Source organism: Malus sylvestris, chromosome 8 (assembly GCF_916048215.2).
Source record: "Malus sylvestris chromosome 8, drMalSylv7.2, whole genome shotgun sequence".
Lineage (NCBI taxonomy): Eukaryota > Viridiplantae > Streptophyta > Magnoliopsida > Rosales > Rosaceae > Malus > Malus sylvestris.
In genome coordinates, this window is record NC_062267.1 from 2,420,560 (window position 1) to 2,439,704 (window position 19,145).

Sequence of the window (19,145 nt, forward strand, 5' to 3'; positions counted from 1 at the left end):
CTCCTAAAAAACATTGTTAAATTCAATCTCCGATTACGATTTTGACTGTTCTCCTATTACAATTTTATCTATCATAGCACACATGATAACTTGTAGAGATTTTTGAAAATCTATCAGGAACAATGTTTGGTATAACAAAATGTAATAAAAGAAAACTAATGAAAAAAGTTTGAAAATTTTGAGTTTTAATGTAAAAATAAAATAAAGGCTAAAATGAATAGTAACATGATTAACTTTTTAGTGTAAAAATATGATTTTTCGTTAAAGTGAACAATACTATAAGCTTTTCGTTAAAGTTCCCATGTAATAACTTAATTAGTTGGAAACTTAAAAAAAAAATCTACAAATTGCATTAGAACATTTGGTGTAATGTGTGTTTGTGTATTATGCTAGACCTATTGTATCAGAGACATCAATCAATTCAAGAGCCTTCAATCTCTCTCTATATCATCTTCTTTTGAACTAATCTTTCATTTTTTGCAATGTAGTTAACAGTTCCACCAGATAGATCGTGAGTACTGAATTCCATCTTCTAGTTTTAGCCTTTTAGGTTTGGTCTGTGATCGAGGGCTTGGTCTTGGAGACTTGTTAGGAGAACTCAACGAATTCTTCTCACATCTAGGTAAGACAATGGTTGGCATTTTGGGGGAAGTGTTCGGTGTGCCCATTTCAAAGGAAGTGTTCGGTATCAGGAAAATGACATGGTATACCAAGTGTTATAATACAAATATTTGAATATTTTTTTAAGTATTCAACGCTTGGTGTACCTGACATATTATCGGCACATTGAAAAATTTCTCGACAATTTGATGTTGTCTTGGTTTTTGTGTTTATGAGCTCGGAGATTAGTTATTACTATAATGGTAAATCTTATTTATCTGTATTTTCGTTTTTTTAGGCTTATCGAAAATTGCGACACAAGGAGACTTATAATCCATAGCGTTACTGAGCCTAGCATGGAGATTTCCAAGTGGAAGTTATGTTCAATAGGGTGGAACGATGTTTCATGATCTAATGTGACAATTCTTAGGCTTCGCATAAAACAGTATCCCAGTAGCCGTTTTTTCAAGCAGTGTTTGATATGTTTTTGTTAGGAAAATGGACTATATGAAACGGGATTATCATTATATTGACGTCTTGCTACAATAATAAAAAATTATTGAATCAAGACTCCACACGACATTAAATCTATTTTATATAATTTGATCTCAATGTAGTTATGTTCCGTTCATGAATGATAAAATGTAGTAATTATATTAAATATGCATGTTCACATGATTTATATATGTATTAAGTGCATGTAAGTATGACTGTATGAGAAGGAAACAACTTTTATAAAAATAAAAATAAAAAAGCAAATCTTTCCAACTAAAAAAGGGAAACAAAACAAAATTTAATTAAACTAACCTATCAAAGATTAGGTACGAACCATACAGGTGCGGTATGCAACTGGGATCAAGAACGACTATTGGGGTAACTAAAATGCCTAGTACTTTTATTTTTGAAGGAAAATACTCCAAAATCACATCCGGTTGAGTCGTAAAGCAGGTAATCAAAGGTAAAATAAATAATGTTTCTCTCAACCTTCTGGCCATGGAATACTATATAACGGCGGAATGGTGATTAAAATGGAACTGGATCCTCCGAGGCAAACCGTAGGAATCATGCTGAGAGACAAACATGGGTCATTCAATTTCAATCCAACAACTACAATTATAACTTTGAGAGGGACTTCCTATTTGTAATGTTTGTCGCTCACCAAGATCCCGAGGGTTTGTCTCGGAGAGAATCCGGGTCCGACTAAAATTACCTTTTTATCTTTTAGTAGTATCTTTCACTACGGCTTTATTTGTTTTTTTTTTCATTAAAATTAATTTAGTTTTGAATTTTACGTTTATTTTTCTTACGAAAAATCATAAATGCAGAATCTTTTGCTAGGTGAACGAAATCACAGCCATTGTAATGCTCTACTCTTGATCCATCATAATCAATGAATTTGTACCGATTGGACGTCTCCACCCATCAGCCACAGACCTGAGGTCATAGTCTGAGGAGATAAGCTGCCAACATCGTACCAAAATCGTAGAAGATAAGCTGATCTTGTCCAGTCTTAGCTAGGGGGTACCTACCCCTCCACCCGATCAATAAATTCGGATCATGAAATTTGATCAAACGGCTAAAAATATGAGATCCCTTTAAAAGTTATAATAACTTTAACCGTTAGATCAAATTTCATGGATCCAAATTTATTGATTTAGTGAATTTAATGAAAGAGATCCGGAGATGGTCCATTTCCCAAGTTTTACACCCATTGACAGGGTCACTAGGACCCACCTCCTCTTCACTCCTCAATTGGAAATCTGGAATTCAATTCAACCTTGTTCAAGTAGATATGGTATTATTGTCTCCTTAAAAACATTATTAAATTCCATCTCCTATTATGATTTTGACTGTTCTCTTATTACGATTTTATCCACTATAACACACGTGCTAACTTGGAGATATTTTTGAAAATATAACGAGAACAATGTTCGTACATTACTCTAGCTACCTTAGCCACACCATATTTCATAAAAAATAGCATATAACATAGATCAATCACTTGAGTTACAAACATGCATGTTGCATCTAATCTTAACTTTTTATTTTATCAAGTACCGTAGTGTGTGAAAGCTTGGAGACAACCCACGTTGAGGCCCATCAACTTTTTACAAGATCCAGCCCAAGTCAAGAGGCCTAGTGGGCAGTCATAGCTGACTAAACCTCTGGTTACTCACTGAGTTGAGAGAGTGCTGATGTGTCCACTTTTAGGCGTGGGACTTTGGATTCTGTCGTTTCATTGTTTTTCTATATCCTCTGGATTCATTTACGGAACCGCCATGTCACAAAAACGTAACCATGCCACATAAAATTTTCGTTGTATCAAAAACATGGTCTGGCATACTAAATAAATATCATATTATAAATAAATAAAAAATCATTATGAAGTGCCTCAGTTACTTATATAATAACACTTGGTTATCAATTTATGTTTGCGGTACAATAAAGTATTCTCTATTCAACTATTCACACACCCTAAATATCCAAAAACCCATTTCCTGCCTCCCGGCTAAGTTGCAGGTAGTTCTATCCTGAATATCCAAAAAAACCAGTATTATTTTCCCTAACTTAAGTAGGATGGTGCATGTAGTGTTACCGCACAAGACCTCCAATTTTCTAAAACCCTCAAGTTTTTAGTCTAACAGAGACAATGAATCTAAATCCAATGATGTATGTACAGTCTGTGAATGGTGTAACCATTTTTATTCATGTAGCTTGGGAGCATCAAAATTGACTTTAATACACAATTATACATGTACACTTTTTTATTTATGTCGCACAAGAATTATAAGACCGACCATGCAAGTTGGTGAATACTCCACATTCATCTAACTTATGAGAAAAAAGATTTGAACTCGAACGCAAGTGACATATCCCAAACCTACGACATGATTGGGGATTCAAACCTGCGCATATAGATTTTCAAAGATTTAATTCACAAAACTGTAAATTCGGAAAGTGCAAAAGAACAATATAAGGAGCAAAAGTAAATTAATTGGTGCTATGTTCAATTAATATAGCGGATGCAATCTGCGATTATATTAATTAAAGCCCAAATAATGAGGAGTAAATATTAAAGGACATTTTTGTAACTATTCGAGATTTATTTGTTTAATATATAGTTCTATTATATTTAATTAAAGTGCTTTGTTAATTTTTTTTTCATAAATCAATGAAACATTATAATTAAATTCTATTTCTCAAATAAAAACGGGTACATCTTAAAAATCTAATAAGATAACCTGATAATTATATGTACCCAGACCAATTTGTGGTGCTAGGTTCGTCTTCACTGAGATTCGAGATGCCATGTCCGTCATCATGGAAAAGATTTCTTCGTCTTGTCACTTTCCTTCATTTGTGCCTTCAAAAAGCTTGTGTGTTCGGCGATGCTTTGTCGTCAACCTTCATGAACATAGCTTTTCGATCTTTTTTATCAATCTCAAGTTCCTTGCATACTCAACTTGACTTCTATAAAATGAATCACTCTCCTCGTCAAACTCACCTCTTAGCGTCGTCTCTTGGGAACAACATTAGAAACAAGCTTAATAATTCAGTATTTTAGGCAAAACTTTCACAACTTTCCAACATTTGTCATGGTTGAACCTTGTGATGAATTTGGGCAAAATTAGGTACCAACTGTTTGCTTGCATCAACTAAAACAAATAAAGTGGGAAAAAATTAATTATCTCAAAAAAATAAAAGTAGGTGCTAATAACAAAATTAGAAAATTGTTACCTCATCCCCAATATTTGTGTCACCTTGATAAATTTTCACCGCTTTTGTCTGAGCATCTCTATATTTGCCTAATGCAAAACTCAAAATTTTTATCATATTAGTAACTAGTAAGTGCACTTTTCCTACGACTAGTTCCATACCGACTGCTATAATTTTCATGAAATTTCTTCCACACAAGAAAACATCTTTCAGCGATTAACCATGCAGTTTCGGTTTCGACTCTACCGTCAACGGGATATGCCATTTTCGTAAGCACAAAGAAAATAGGAATGTAATCAATAAAATAAGAATGTAATAAAAGATTGTACATAATTTCGCGTGCTTGCTTTCATTTCTTGATCGAGCTATCATAAGTTGATGAAATTTTAAGACTAATAAGATGACCTCTTCCAACAAGTACTTAGAGACTATTTGCTGACAGAGACTTAGATAATCAGTCCGTCTCAAAGCAATGTTGTTTATCCAAATTGAAAGTGCTCATTGGTCGGCTAATTCTATGACTTCAGTGTTGTTTATCGAAATTAAAGATATTGCCGGTTGCCAACACCCTCACAGATTTCAACTGGTGTTTAGTTACAAATTTTGATTACATCAAGTAAAATCCCTGATCTACTCAGGCCAAACCCTAAAAATCCTTGTAAGGTGGTTATTAAATCCTAGTCATGCGTCATAAAGAACTTGTGAGTTCAAGTCCCATCATGCTTCTATCCTATGCATCGGATTCTTCAAAACCATTTTCCTACATTTATGGGGAAAGTATAGGTTACTTGTTTAATTTAAATAACAGTCAATCAGCCACTTAGTACTATGATTTGGTGATATTCATCGTAACTTCGTAAGTAAGATATTTTAGGTTCGAATTTCGTGGATGGTGAATTTGATGCCAAATTAGGTTGATCATTGTGTGATTTAGCCAAACTCCCCTCCATTTAGTATAAAAATAGAGTGCTACTAAACTCACCCCATTGTTATATTTTCTCACCCACCTTGTAATCAAAATGTTATTGACATATATTCATTTTAGAAAAATACTTTTAAACCCTTGTTTATAATTGGGCAGCTGACATGTAAATACTGCGCCACCATCAACTACCATAACCACTTCAATGGAGAAACTTTTGAACACCCACAGATTTGAACCAAAACAAAATTGTTGGGTTCTAGGGTTTAGGTTGGATGACATTCATTGAAATCCCAAATGAGGATGGGGGTTGGGGGCTATCTAGAGTAATTATTATGGGTTGGCCATGTAGTTGGAGAAGGATTTGGTTATGGCGTGAAAAGGGGGACAGGTTTCGGTGGCAGAGATGTAGGTATCAGGAGAGAGTGTGGTGGTGGGTAGGGGACAAAGATATTGATTATTGAGAGGTGGTGGTGGATGGGTTGCGAGATGGGGATGAGTGGGCAGGCGGGTTGGGGCTTCGGCTGCACCGTGAATGTGGTGCTGCGATTAAGGATGGGATAGATTAAAAAAAATGTATAAATTTTTTAATATATATTAAAGGTTACTTTAGGAATAATAAAGGGTGAGAAAATAACATTTCAATTTTTTAATTTTTTAAGATGAGTGAAATTAGAATGTTGCTGGAAAAATAGGACAATGAAGTTGGTCTATCAACACTCTAAAAATAAATCGATGTGCTAAAAAAAATAATAATAGCAGTCAACCATACTATATTTCATATTTGGGAGAGAAAAACTGAATATGGCACATGAGGAGGGAAAAATAATGAAAAAGAAATAAATAAAAAAATAGCGTACAGATTTTGAAAGAAATAAAAAGAACAAGTAAGAAAGAGCTATAAATTAAAAATGTAAATTGTTATTAGCACTCCACAAATTATATTTTTCATTCCAAATTTTTTATGATTAAAATATATATATATATATATATATATTTGTGAAAAATGTAGAATAAGATTTTTGGAGTGCTAATAACAGTTTTTATTCAATTCAAATTACATGATTCTATAATTTTGGTTATGTTTATGCATTTAATTATTTATTTTGGAGAAAAAAAAACTTACCATTTACTCTCTGTTTAATTTCCTATAATCGAGGGGAATCAATACCATTTTCTCCTTATCTTGACATAGCTGCAAAATTTGGAAAAGAGAGCTAATTCACCGGGAGCATAAAAATATCTTCCAATAAGTTGACGGTGTTAAACCATAAAGATACCTTCCAATAAATTAGAATACATATTCTCAAATATCTTCCAAATTGTTGAGGTCGTTAGTGTGAAACCAGTTGGCTAAATCCTAGGCTAGGCTGTTGACAAACGAGAATTAAATTTACAATTTTAATTACGCTTTGACACTAAAAAAAAGGAAGACAATAAGTAAATTAGCATTTTCAATGTGTAATGAAGAATGCTTATTATATTATTAGCCTGAAAACTGAAAAATTATAGGGAAAATTAGAAATAGGTCCAATTTTATAGACATACTTTTGAAATAGGTCTAATTTTTAGTGACTTTTGACTTTTGAAATAGGTCAAATTTTTAGTTACTTTGGACCCATATCAAAATACCCCAAAATTATAAAGAAAATATGATCAAGTAATTAACATATTTTGAAGACCGATTTGTGTTCCCAACAATAAAAAGATTGAACCCAGATATAAGAGCTTTGATTTACTTTGCATTTCGGTTATGGATGGTCTAGAGATAGATCTTGTTTCATTGATCTTAATGAAAATAAATTTCAATCGAACATGTAATTAGTCATCAGTACGCGCTACTCACTAGTCCTCGATATGTTGATATACTGAGGTGGGTGCAAGCTCTGGGCACAAGAAAGAAGATGGACAGATATGAGATGACCTTCATCTACAAACCATTATTATTACTTTCCTTGTTGATCGAATGTTTAATTTCTTCCTAGAAAGCAATTGAGCAAGCAAACTGAAAAAATACAATGGATGTAGCTAGGTTACCACAGAGGAAGAGAGAGGACAAAAAGTTGAATTGAATGGGCATGTCTATTGGGGGTTTGTATGCTATGCAACTTTCATGTGCCCAAGAAAGTGAAGGGCTTGTTTCTGGGATGGTGACAACTAACAAGGCCGAGCCCTCTCCTCTCTATCTTTCCAACCCGAAACGCATTGATGTGAATAATGCAGTAGATAAAAAAATATCCCCATTACTCTCACCCACCAACCTCACCTCTTTTCTTTTACCAAGGTATCCCTACTACTCATGCCAAATTATGCGATCACACAACATATTTTAACGGATATTCATAGGTCATTACAAGGTTAATTTGGGAAGTGAGAGTTAGGTAACTTAAGACATGAAAACCCTAAAACCTTTCGCTTCTCTAACACTATATAATAACACTACCACCTTCTCAATTCCAAATCATTTCATACTTCCTTGAGACCCTCATCTTTTCCCAATTCATTCTGCAATCTTCACGCCTCACTCTCTCTCCCTTCTCAATTCCTCCTAACTCTCATCACTGCAAGGATATACTTCCTTCTGAAACACAAGAGGCTTTAGCATCATTTTCCAACTATGAAAATGTATTTTATCCCATATCTGAAATGTCGTAATTGCTTCTGTTGATCCTAGACTCAATAATTTGTAATTTATTTTAAGATTTATGTATAAGATTTGCTAGTGTGATAAGAAATTTAAAGTCGGTGAAAAAACAAATGCAGAGCACAAAAATAACGAATGGAGGATTAATGGTATGCGGACTCTTTCAGGATCCTTTATGATATGTCGACAACAGTGGTCAAGAAGGGGACAAATTGCTGAACAAGATATTGGCGGCAGTGGTCAAGAAGTGGGAGCTGTTGCTGAACCGGAAATCAAATTCACCACCACAACAGTATGCTTCCATGTCTTTTAATGCTTCTTTATAGCACCATCTATTTTATTAATTCTAGCTGTCGCGGCCATCACGTGCCCTATAGATTACCTTTGTACCACAGTTCAATATGTGATATAATTATGGTGGAGATCATTTGTCGATTTAAGTCAAAAATCACCCCAAAGATTGTCAAGTTCTTAGGAATAAGATGCATCAGGGAAGCAATAGAGATATTTTTATAGGCTCTGGGTCTTTATTTACAAAATATTATAGATCCCGAATGCATAATTTGTGTTTTTACCGTAGTATGTTGTTCCTACTACCTGATTTACTATGTCTTATTTTTGAGACATAGTGGAGCCCTAAGTTTTCTGGATTTTGCCCTAGGGATATATGCTGTAATTCCAGTGCGTTTTATAAAATTGATGGACGGTGGAAAAAATCTTTAAGGTTATGAATATGCATTATTCGTTCTTTCAATTACAACTTGCATTTCTCTATTTTTATTTAAAAGTCATTAGGAGAATGTAATTGAAGGGATTGTGAATCCACAAAACTTTGTTTTTCTTTTCATTTTTAGGTGTATCATAATGTTTTTATTTTTAATATGTACCATTTTAATTCACAACCCTAATAATGAGAAAAATATATGATACACCTAAAAATGAAAAAAGGTCTATGGATTCTCAATCCCTTCAATTACAGTCTCCTGATCACGTTTAAATTAAAGTAGAGACATGTAAGTTGTAATTGAAAGCCCGAATAATGCATATTCATAATCTTTCAGATTTTTTCCACTGTCCGTTAATTTTATAAAATGCACTAGAATTACAGCATTTATCCCTAGGGCAAAATCCAGAAAACTTAGGGCTCTACTATGTCTAAATAATAAGACAAAGGAAATCAGGTAGTAGGAACAACATACTAGGATAAAAAAACGCACATTATGCATTCGAGATCTATAATAATATGTAAATAAATACCTAGAGCCCATAAAAATATCTCTGTTGCTTCCTTGATGCATCCTATTCCTAAGAACATGACTATTTTTTGGGATGATTTTTGACCTAAATCGATGAATGATTGCCACCATAATTATATTAGAGATGGAGCTGTGTATGAAGGTATTCTATGGGGGACGTGATGGTTGCGGTAGCTGTAATTAGTAAAATAGACAATGCTATAAAGAAGCATTGAAAAACACTTAAACCCTAAACCATATTGTTGTTGTGGTGAATTTGATTTTCGGTTCAGCATTGAAAAACACTTAAACCCTAAACCATACTGTTGAGAATAAAATGAAAAAAAAAGTCCGTAGATTCTCAATCCCTTTCATTACAGTCTCTTGATGACTTTAAAATAAAAGTACAGAGATGCATGTTGTAATTGAAAGACTAAATAATGCATATTCATATGCTTTAAGATTTTTTTCACTGTCTATCAATTTTATAAAATGCACTAGAAATACAATATTTATCCCCGGACAAAATCCAGAAAACTTAGTGCTATGTCTCAAAAATAAGACAAAGGAAATCAGGTGGTAGGAACAGCATACTATGTAAAAATGCAAATTATGCATTTGGGATCTATAATATTAGGTAAATAAACCTAGAGCACATAAAAATATCTCTATTGCTTCCCTGATACATAATGTTCCTAAGAACCTGACTATCTTTAGGGTGATTTTGACCTAAATTGACAATTGATTGCCACCGTATCATATCACAAATGGAATTAGAAAAATAAACGGTACTATAAAGATGCATTGAAAGACATGGAAGCATACTGGGATGAATTTGATTTCGGTTCAGCAACAGCTCCCGCTTCTAAGTCGATGTTGGGATGGTAGATCTGCACAGATGGTATGCATTATACAACACCAGATATTAAGATGATTTGGATCGTAACCAATAGACTCGAAAGTTAAGTTCCGATATAATTTATAGGTTTCGTTACCTTGGTTTGGCACTTGACCTTCGGAGGCTCGTGAGGGTTAGACTGCGGGAACTTTAGGACTAAAATTTTGACATTTCGTCAATTTTCCTGAGAAAATAGCATACATATTTTGAAAGAAATAGCTATAAATAACTATGAGAATTGTATTAGCACTCTCCATGTAACATCTCATTACAAAATTTATCTTATTTTAATCGTAATAAAATTATCAAAATATTTCTGAAATGCTACGTATGTCTTTCACTTTAATTTTCCTTTCACTTTTTACTCTTATTTTACTATTTTTAAATAATACTTATTTTAAAGAACACGTAATTGCCGGCAAAACTCAAATCGAAATTTTAAACAGACATTTTAGGGTTAAAACAGTGAAAATTTTAACTGTTGACTGATGGGATAAAGAGAGGGCCTTGGGCAGTTCGTCTTTGTTTGTCAGCGCCACAGCCCGTCTGAAACCGGAGACATGCATGGTCAGATATCTTTTTTTTTTTTAATTTTTTAAATACACTCCCTCACTCTATCTCATTAAATACACTCTTGTCATCCATCAAACATCATCCTTCACATCCCACCAACTTCTCTCTGTCACCTCTTAAACTCTCTCCCGTAGCTCTCTCTTAACACAACAAAGACTGCCACCTCTGTAGCTTTTTGGTCATGTCATACTCGGAGGAAAACTAAAATTTAACTTCTTAATATCATCGAAATCCGACGAACTGAATCGTCTTGATAAGGCTCACTCAAACTCCCCCTTTATGTGAATATTCTTAAGCATGCATGCCCCTTTATGTGATTCCTAACCCACCATGTTTTTCAGCAAGTTGTAGGATTTTTTCAAGCTAAATCTTGTTGAATTAATCGAGTTTCAAGGTGTAAGACGACTTCCCAAAAACCCTAAACCACAGAATTGAGTTTCGAACAATAAACCTGTCTAGAAAGTCTGAATTTCCACAAACCCTAAAACACATAACTGAGTTTCGAACAAAAAACCTGTCTAGAAAGTCTGAATTTGGCAGAGGCTTATAGGCCATTTATTTTGTTTATTCCAACTATCTCAGCAATCACCTCATAGTTGGGTTCTTAGAAATTGGATATTTTAGAGAATTAATAGATGTATTTTTATGGGTTGTAGGATTGTATTTACAGAATATTATCAACCATGATGAATACATAATATGCCTTTCTAACCGTCTCCTCTCTCCCTTAGCTTTCTATAGACTCACTCCCTCATTCTCTCTTCTTCTTTTCTAAAATGAATGCTCATTTCGATATCATTCTTCATTCCATTTACGCACGCAGCTAGTTTCTTGTATTCCAGTACGCTCAATTTTCTTACCGAACTGAAGGACCAGAGAAATTCTCAACCGGGACAACCATAGATTCCTAAGTCGCGTAAATAACCGGGTTCCTGAGCAATAAGGGGGAGCAGTTGATGACCTGGAAATCATATTCATCATAATGACGGTATTCTTTCGTATCTATCACCAATTCATCGTGCCCTCTATTTTATTTATTCTAGTTTTTTCAGCAATCACTTGAAATTAGTTGGGTTTCTAAAACTTGGATACGGTAGAGTATTTATATGTAATTTTTTATAAATTTTAAAACTGTATTTAAAGAAAATCATCAAACCTAAATACATAATATTTCTCTTCATTTCACGTAACTTTTAAATAAGATAAAAGATATCAGGTAATACGAAAAGTATATCAGGTAATACGAAAAGTTACGTGAATTGAAAATAAATATTATGTATTCAAGTTTGATGATGTTCTGTAAATACAGAACTAAAACTTATAAAAAACCTCATATTAATTATATGACGTATCAATTTTTTTAAAAACCCGACTACTTTTAGGTAATTACTGAGAAATCTGAAATAAACAAAATAAAGGACACGATGAATAAATGAAAGTTATGAAAGGCTACCATCGCTCTGGTTAATATGATTTTCACTTCAGCAGCTGCTCTCCCTTGTTGACCACCGAAGCCGACATCTTGCTTAGGAACCAGTGGTCCTTCTGTTAGTAAGAAAATCGAACATACATGATAAAATACAATAAACTAGCTGCGTAGAAGGAAGAAGAATGATATTTTCACGAGCATCCATTTTAGAAAAAGGAGAAGGAGAGGGAGTGAGTCTATAGAAAAAGCTAAGAGGGAGAACGAAAGGAAGGAGAGATGGGACCAGGATCCTCTCCTGAGCAGATGGAGAGGATCCCCCTGACTAGGTCCATCAAGCCGTTCATTTTTTATCCAACGGTTACAAACAGAGACCCCTTCCAAAGTTATAATAATTATAACCGTTGAATAAAAAATGAACGGTCCGATGGACCTTGTCAATAGGATCCTCATCTGGAGGGATGAGCTGACTCTACAGAGAGAAGAAGAAGGTTGACAACCTCTCAATTAAAGTTTCCTGATAACTTTTAAACAAAATAAAAAGATTAGAGTTGTAATAGATAAACCAAGTAATGTAGACTTGTAACATTTAAGTTATTTACTATGATCAACTAATTTAATAAAATATACTAAAATAACGGTATTTATTTCTAAGATAAGTCCTAAAAAAGTTTAGAGTTCTAATGTCTTGGAAATAGGATGACAGAAATCATGTAATACGAACAATTTAGTAGAATGAGACATTATTTGGAGTCGATAATGTTTCTATAAATACAATTATAAAGCTCATAAAAATACCTACATTAATTCCCTAACGTATCATACTTTTAAGAATCCGACTATTTTCGGGGTAATTGTTTAGAAAGCTGAATAAACAAAATAAAAGGCACGATGAATACGTAAAAGCTATGAAAGAATACCGCCACTCTGGGGAATATGATATCCAGTTAAGCAAGCTACTCCCCTTCTTGACCATCGACGCCGACATCATGCTCAGTAATGATTGTTCATGCGACTCAGGAGCCAATGGTTGTCAGCATTCCCCTCCTCCCCTCTCTCTTAGCTTTCTGTAAACTCAGGAGTGAGTCTATAGAAAACTAAAAGAGAGAGGAGGAGGGGAATGCTCAGCCGAAACAACTATTGGCTCCTAAGCCGCATTAACAACCATCGGTTACTAAGCAAAATGTCAGCGTCGGTGGTCAACAAGAGGAGCAGCTGCTAGTCTACATGAAGCTAAGAAAGTAAGGGGAGGAGACAGGAAAAGAAGGGAAGGAAAGAGAGATTGAGTCTACTGAGAAAAAGAGCGGAGGGTGAGTGAATGAGGAGAGGGGGAGTAGCTGTATATATAGGGCTTTGTTGTCCGTGGCAGCTGGCACGAATGGCGTACTAAAGATTCATTTGGACAAATAAAAAAGGAAAATAGAAAAACAAAAAATACTAGCCAATGTGACCGGAACGGTATACTCAAAACTTCCTCAACCTAAAACTTAATACCACAACCCACCCTCCCCCTCAGTTCATTGATATCCAAAATACCATTATACCCTTGCATTCCTTTTAGAATCAACTTTATACATTTTATGGATAATATACTACTGTTTTTGTCCATGTAGTCATCTAAGTAAACAAGCTAAATTTTAAAATTCGGTCACGTATATGCATTTTATGCAAAATGTTACTGTTTTTGTCCTTGTAGCTCGGGCGCATCACAAGGTTGATTTTCACAATTGTACATTGTTGAATCTCACATTGGCCGTTCTAAGAGATAATTAATAGTTTAAATATCTTAACTCCATTCTAACTAACATTGATAAAACTTCACACTTGACAGATTGTGTATTGTGTAAGTAGTAATTACCAAGTTGGAAACAATAATTGTGTTATTGAAAGTGAGCCCTTGGCCCCGCGTGTAGGGTGAGTCTCTCTTGCCTCCACGTGGTTGCTGATGTGAGGATCTCTCACTTGTGACCCACTAATTGGGTTCCACGTGAGGGGGCGTGTTGAATCTCACATGGGTTCTACCAAAAAAGATAAGTAATAATTTAAATATCTTAACTCCACTCTAAGATCATCTCCAACCTTTGGGCTAAAAGCTAAATTTTTTAGCCCGGAAAATTTAGTTTTTAGCCCAGAAATAATTTTTTTGCTCCAACCATTTTGGCCTAAAATTTTAGCCCAGGATTATTGAAGAATAAACTTAGGCTAATTTTTTTTCTTAAATTTACTTTAAAAAAAAAATTATGTAGACTATCGTAAATTAATTTTATAAACATTTTAATCTAAAAATATTTAAATTCCGATAAATATTGAAAAATCACTAAATCTTTCCACAAAGCAAGCCTTCAATTTTTTTGAAATTATTTTAGCCGTTGGATTTAAATTTGGGTCGTTAGATCTTTTTTTTTACCGTTAGATTTGATTATATTCGATCTCAGCCGTTAGATTCAATGTATTTTAAAATAACATTTTAAAAATAAATAAATTTGATTCTGGACCGTTGGATCAACCAACGGTCCAATAATGCCAACCGTCTGATGAACAAAGGAGTCGTTGGCTCATAATTGCTTCCGACAGTGGCCCTGATAATGGGTCCCACCCTGTCGGGCGCTGAAGGCTAACGCCCGTGTGGGGTGAGTGGCGCGAGTGACTGGGCCGAGTGTGGGCTGGGAAAGAGAGAGTCCACGCGTTTCTGGGCTATTTCTTGTGGGGAATTTGGCCCTCAATTCGCATTTGGCTTAGGTTGGGTTTGGGGCGGAAATTTGGCATTTAGCCCAGGGTTGGAGACAGTCTAAATAACACCGAGGTTTTTTGTGAGAAAACTCCACACCTAAATGATTGTGTAGATGGTAATTACCAAGTTTGTGATAATGTCGGTGTAGTTGAATGTGGACCCTTTGCCTGTCACTTTGATAATTCTACATACATGTGCACATTTTATTTGTGTCGTACAACGATCATAAAACTGGCCATGCAAGTTGAAATAACATATTTGGATATGCTCTAAATTCACTTAATTTATGGAAAGAGAAATTTGAGCTCGAACGTTCCAAACTCCTTTGCATAAAACACAAAAAAATCTTAACATGTGTATATATTAAACAACATTAAATTAATTTAATAATTAAAGTTTTAATAATGATAATACTTGAATACTGACATGTCGCTGGAAATCGGCACTAAAATGGAGGTACCGCCCCTCTGGTTCGTTGATGTTTATATGAGTTCAACAAATAATACTGTGGTTAGGACTTTGTACCCCTTTGGACAAACAAAAAAGGAAAAATAGAAAAGCATATAAAAACGTGTAGCCAAGGGTCATATTGATGAAAAACATCAACCAAAACCCTGATAACAAAATTGGAAGGAAAAGAAAAAAAAAAAAAAAACGTGTGGCCAATGTGACCGGTCCGCAACGGCTGCATTGGTGCATAACATCAACAGAAAGCCTAATACCATAAAATTGGAAAAGAAAAAATAAATGAAATACCAAAACTTGTGGGGGCCCCCAGTAAAAATTATTTGAAAAAAGGAAGGCAGGCGGGCCAAAAAATTTGTAGGGCATATTTGAAAGGAGAGTGGCATCCGCGAGTGAGGGCGAGTGGGGAAATTGGATCGTCTCCACCTATATCAGCCATAGACCAGGTCAATGAGGTTAGGCCATCTCCAACCGAGGGCTGGCCAGAGGGCTCGTTTGAGCCCTCTGGTCCTCCAAGATTTATCAAGATATTAATATTTTAATAAACAGTACAGGGCCATATTTGACTCCGTCTCCAACCGAGGGCCAGAGAGCCAAAGGACTCGTTTTAGCCCTGTCACAAAAACCGTCTCCAACCGAGGGCCAAAGGGCCATAGCGCCAAACATAATTTATTATTTAAAAACTACAATTTAAATTCAAATCTAACGGCTAGGTGACGTCAACATGATGTCAGCTAGCCGTTGGTAGCTGACATCATGCTGACGTCAGCTAGCCGTTGGATTTGAATTTTTTTTGCTATAAATAGGGTGGATATTGGGCTATAATTCACACAACTTTAAATTCAATCTATTTCAATTCAATCTCTTTCAATTCAAGTTTGCAATGAATTCCAACTTTGGATCTTCATCCAATTCCAATTGGGGGTCCTCATCCAATTCCAAATTGGAAGCAAAATGGGCGCAAATGAGACGAGAAGATGAGGAGTCTGATGAAGAAGTTCAAGTAAGGCGCAACACACAAAACATGGCAGCAGCCATGGCTGCGGCCATGGTGTGTCAGCCAACTGAGGAACAACCTTAATGGGGTGGCTCTGTTGCTGGTCGCTCTTACAAACCACGAAACAGAGCGATGGCGCATGCCAATCTGATGAACAACTACTTCAACCCTGACTCGGTGTACACAGAAGAGGATTTCAGACGTCGCTTCCGGATGAGGCGTCATGTCTTCGAGCGTTTACTTCGTGATGTCCAGCAGGTCAATCCATACTTTCGACAGAAGCGGGACAGAGCAGGCCGCCCTGGTTTCTCACCTCATCAGAAGGTTACTGTTGCACTCCGAATGATGGCATATGGCTCCTCAGCTGATTCGATGGATGAAACCCATGGTATGTCTGAGTCTACATGCCTTGATACTCTTGAAGAATTTTGTAACACAATTGTTCAGGTTTACAAAGACGAGTACCTCCGAGAGCCAAATCAAGAATATCTGAATCGGCTCCTTCACAAAACTGAAGACCGTGGGTTTCCGGGCATGATAGGGTCATTAGACTGCATGCATTGGGATTGGAAGAACTGTCCCACTGGATGGCAAGGAAGCTTTAGCGGAAGGTCGAGAAAGCCAACTGTTGTGTTAGAGGCAGTTGCCTCATATGACACATGGATCTGGCATGCTTTCTTTGAAGTCCCTGGATCCCAAAATGACATTACAGTTCTTGGGCGTTCACCCCTCTTCAATAACTTGACGGAAGGTAAAGCACTTCAACTTGACTACTACATCAACAGCCGTGAATACAATATGGGGTATTACTTGGCAGATGGCATCTACCCAAAGTGGGCGACACTTGTCCAAGCAATTCCAAACCCTAGGAATGATGCAGAAAAGTTGTTTACCTTACACCAAGAGGCATACCGGAAAGATGTTGAGAGAGCTTTCGGTATTCTACAAGCACGGTGGAAGATTATCAGCGAACCGGCAAGAGGGTGGAGTCGAGAAAATTTGAACTCCATCATGATGTCTTGCATCATATTACACAATATGATAGTGGAGGATGAGCGAGATGAGTATATTGATGGAGAGTCCGATGATGACCAAGAAGATCCAAATAGGTCAAGAAGGGCTCTAGCAAAAATATATGATGGGCCTAATTTGCCTTTCAATCCAAGAACTGATAGTATCTCTATAAATGAGTATATGAGGCGCTATAGAATGATACGTTCTCGTGCCACAAATACGTACCTACAACAGGATCTTGTTGCACATCTTTGGGCCAAAAGAAGCATGGAGTAGGCTTTTAAGTTTTATGTTGTTAAATGTTTTTAAAAATGTTGTTTAAGTTTCATGTTGTTAAATGTTTTTTTATGTTGTATAATTTGTATGTTGGTTAATGTTATTTAATGTTATTTCATATTGTTTAATGTTGTTTCATGTTACTTAATTTAATTTAATGTTGTATAATTTGTATGTTGGTTAATGTTATTTCATATTGTTTAATGTTGTTTCATGTTACTTAATTTAATTTAATGTTGTATAAATGGCCTAGGAAAAAAATAGAATTGAAAAAAATTATGAAACAAATTTTGTGAAATAGAAGTTATAGGAAAAAAAATATGAATCAAATTTTGTAAAATAGAAGTTATAGGAAAAAAAATAGAAATTTAAAAAAAAATTGAAACAAATTTTGTAAGATAGAATTGAAAAAAAATATGAAACAAAATTTGATTCATATGAAAAGGAAAAAAAAAGGGAAAAAAAAGGCCTAATAATACAACGGCTACTAGCCGTTATATTAAAAAACATTCAAACTATTAGTGTCGGTTATAACCGACACTAATAGTAGAACTATTAAAAAAAAATCTCTTTAATGCTGTCGGTTATAACCGACAGCAATAGGAAAACATTAAAAAAAAATAGACAGCCCAGGGCTGGCTGGCTGGCCGAAAGCAGCCAGCCCTCCAGCCCTCTCCGATCCCGTGGGGCCCTCCCAGATTCCAGAGCCCTCTGGCCTAACCCTCGGTTGGAGACGGTTTTAGGGCTATTTTCGGCCCTCTGGCCCTCTGGACCCTTCGGTTGGAGATGGCCTTATAGTCTGAGGGGGTACCTACCTCCCTTTTTTTTTTGTCGATCCTACCCCTACATTTGGTGCTGCCTACATTGTACCAAAACCGAAGGACATAAGAGCAGTTCCAGTATGGGAGCCCTTCCCCAGGCAATTCAGTATTCAATCCATCCAGTGAACAGTGACTGCCTTTAATAAACAATAACTGCATTTTGCATCTCCAGTGTGGGAGCTTTCCTCCTAGCAATAGGCAATAAAATATTAGTATTTTTTTATTTATAAAAATACAAAATAATTTTATTCGTAATTTCGAATAAGATTTTTAATCGTTCTTGTTGCGTCACATGTCATAATCCAAAAAGTTATAAAATAATTTTATTTGTAATTTCAGATAATATGAAATTGTGGTGTAAACTAGATGATAAGGAGAAGGTATTTATGGAAAAGTAAAAACATTTTTTTTTTAATTTTCAAATATTTTTTCGGATTTTTTACAATTTTTTTATTTTTTTATTCAAATAATTAATCTCTGCCGTTGGATTTAAAAAAAATTGAATTTCAACACTCCAGATTGTGCCACGTGTTACAACGGTAACTTTTCTTAATTTTAAAACTATTTTTTCTTTTTTTTATATTTATTTATAAAGAATATTAATATCGACCGTTGATCTCAGATCGAACGGTTGATATTAAATAAGATTTTTTTTATTTTTTTTACCATTGAGATTGAACGGTCCAAGTTAAAGAACTGTTGAGATCAAACGGACCGTGGGAAGCCACGTGGCTTCCTAACGCTAACATTTCAGACTGAAAAATGGGCTGATTTTTCTGAAAAGATGTCAGGCGACTCGCCCCCACCCGCGAGTGGGGTGCACTCG

The 19,145-nt window shown here is 35.2% G+C and overlaps 2 pseudogenes; both read right to left on the minus strand.

Annotated features, from left to right (window-relative positions):
- The window catches only part of LOC126633436 (NEDD8-conjugating enzyme Ubc12-like), a 34,996-nt pseudogene that overhangs the window by 8,139 nt on the left and 7,712 nt on the right, over positions 1-19,145 (minus strand).
- The window catches only part of LOC126632511 (uncharacterized), a 56,005-nt pseudogene continuing 38,539 nt past the window's right edge, over positions 1,680-19,145 (minus strand).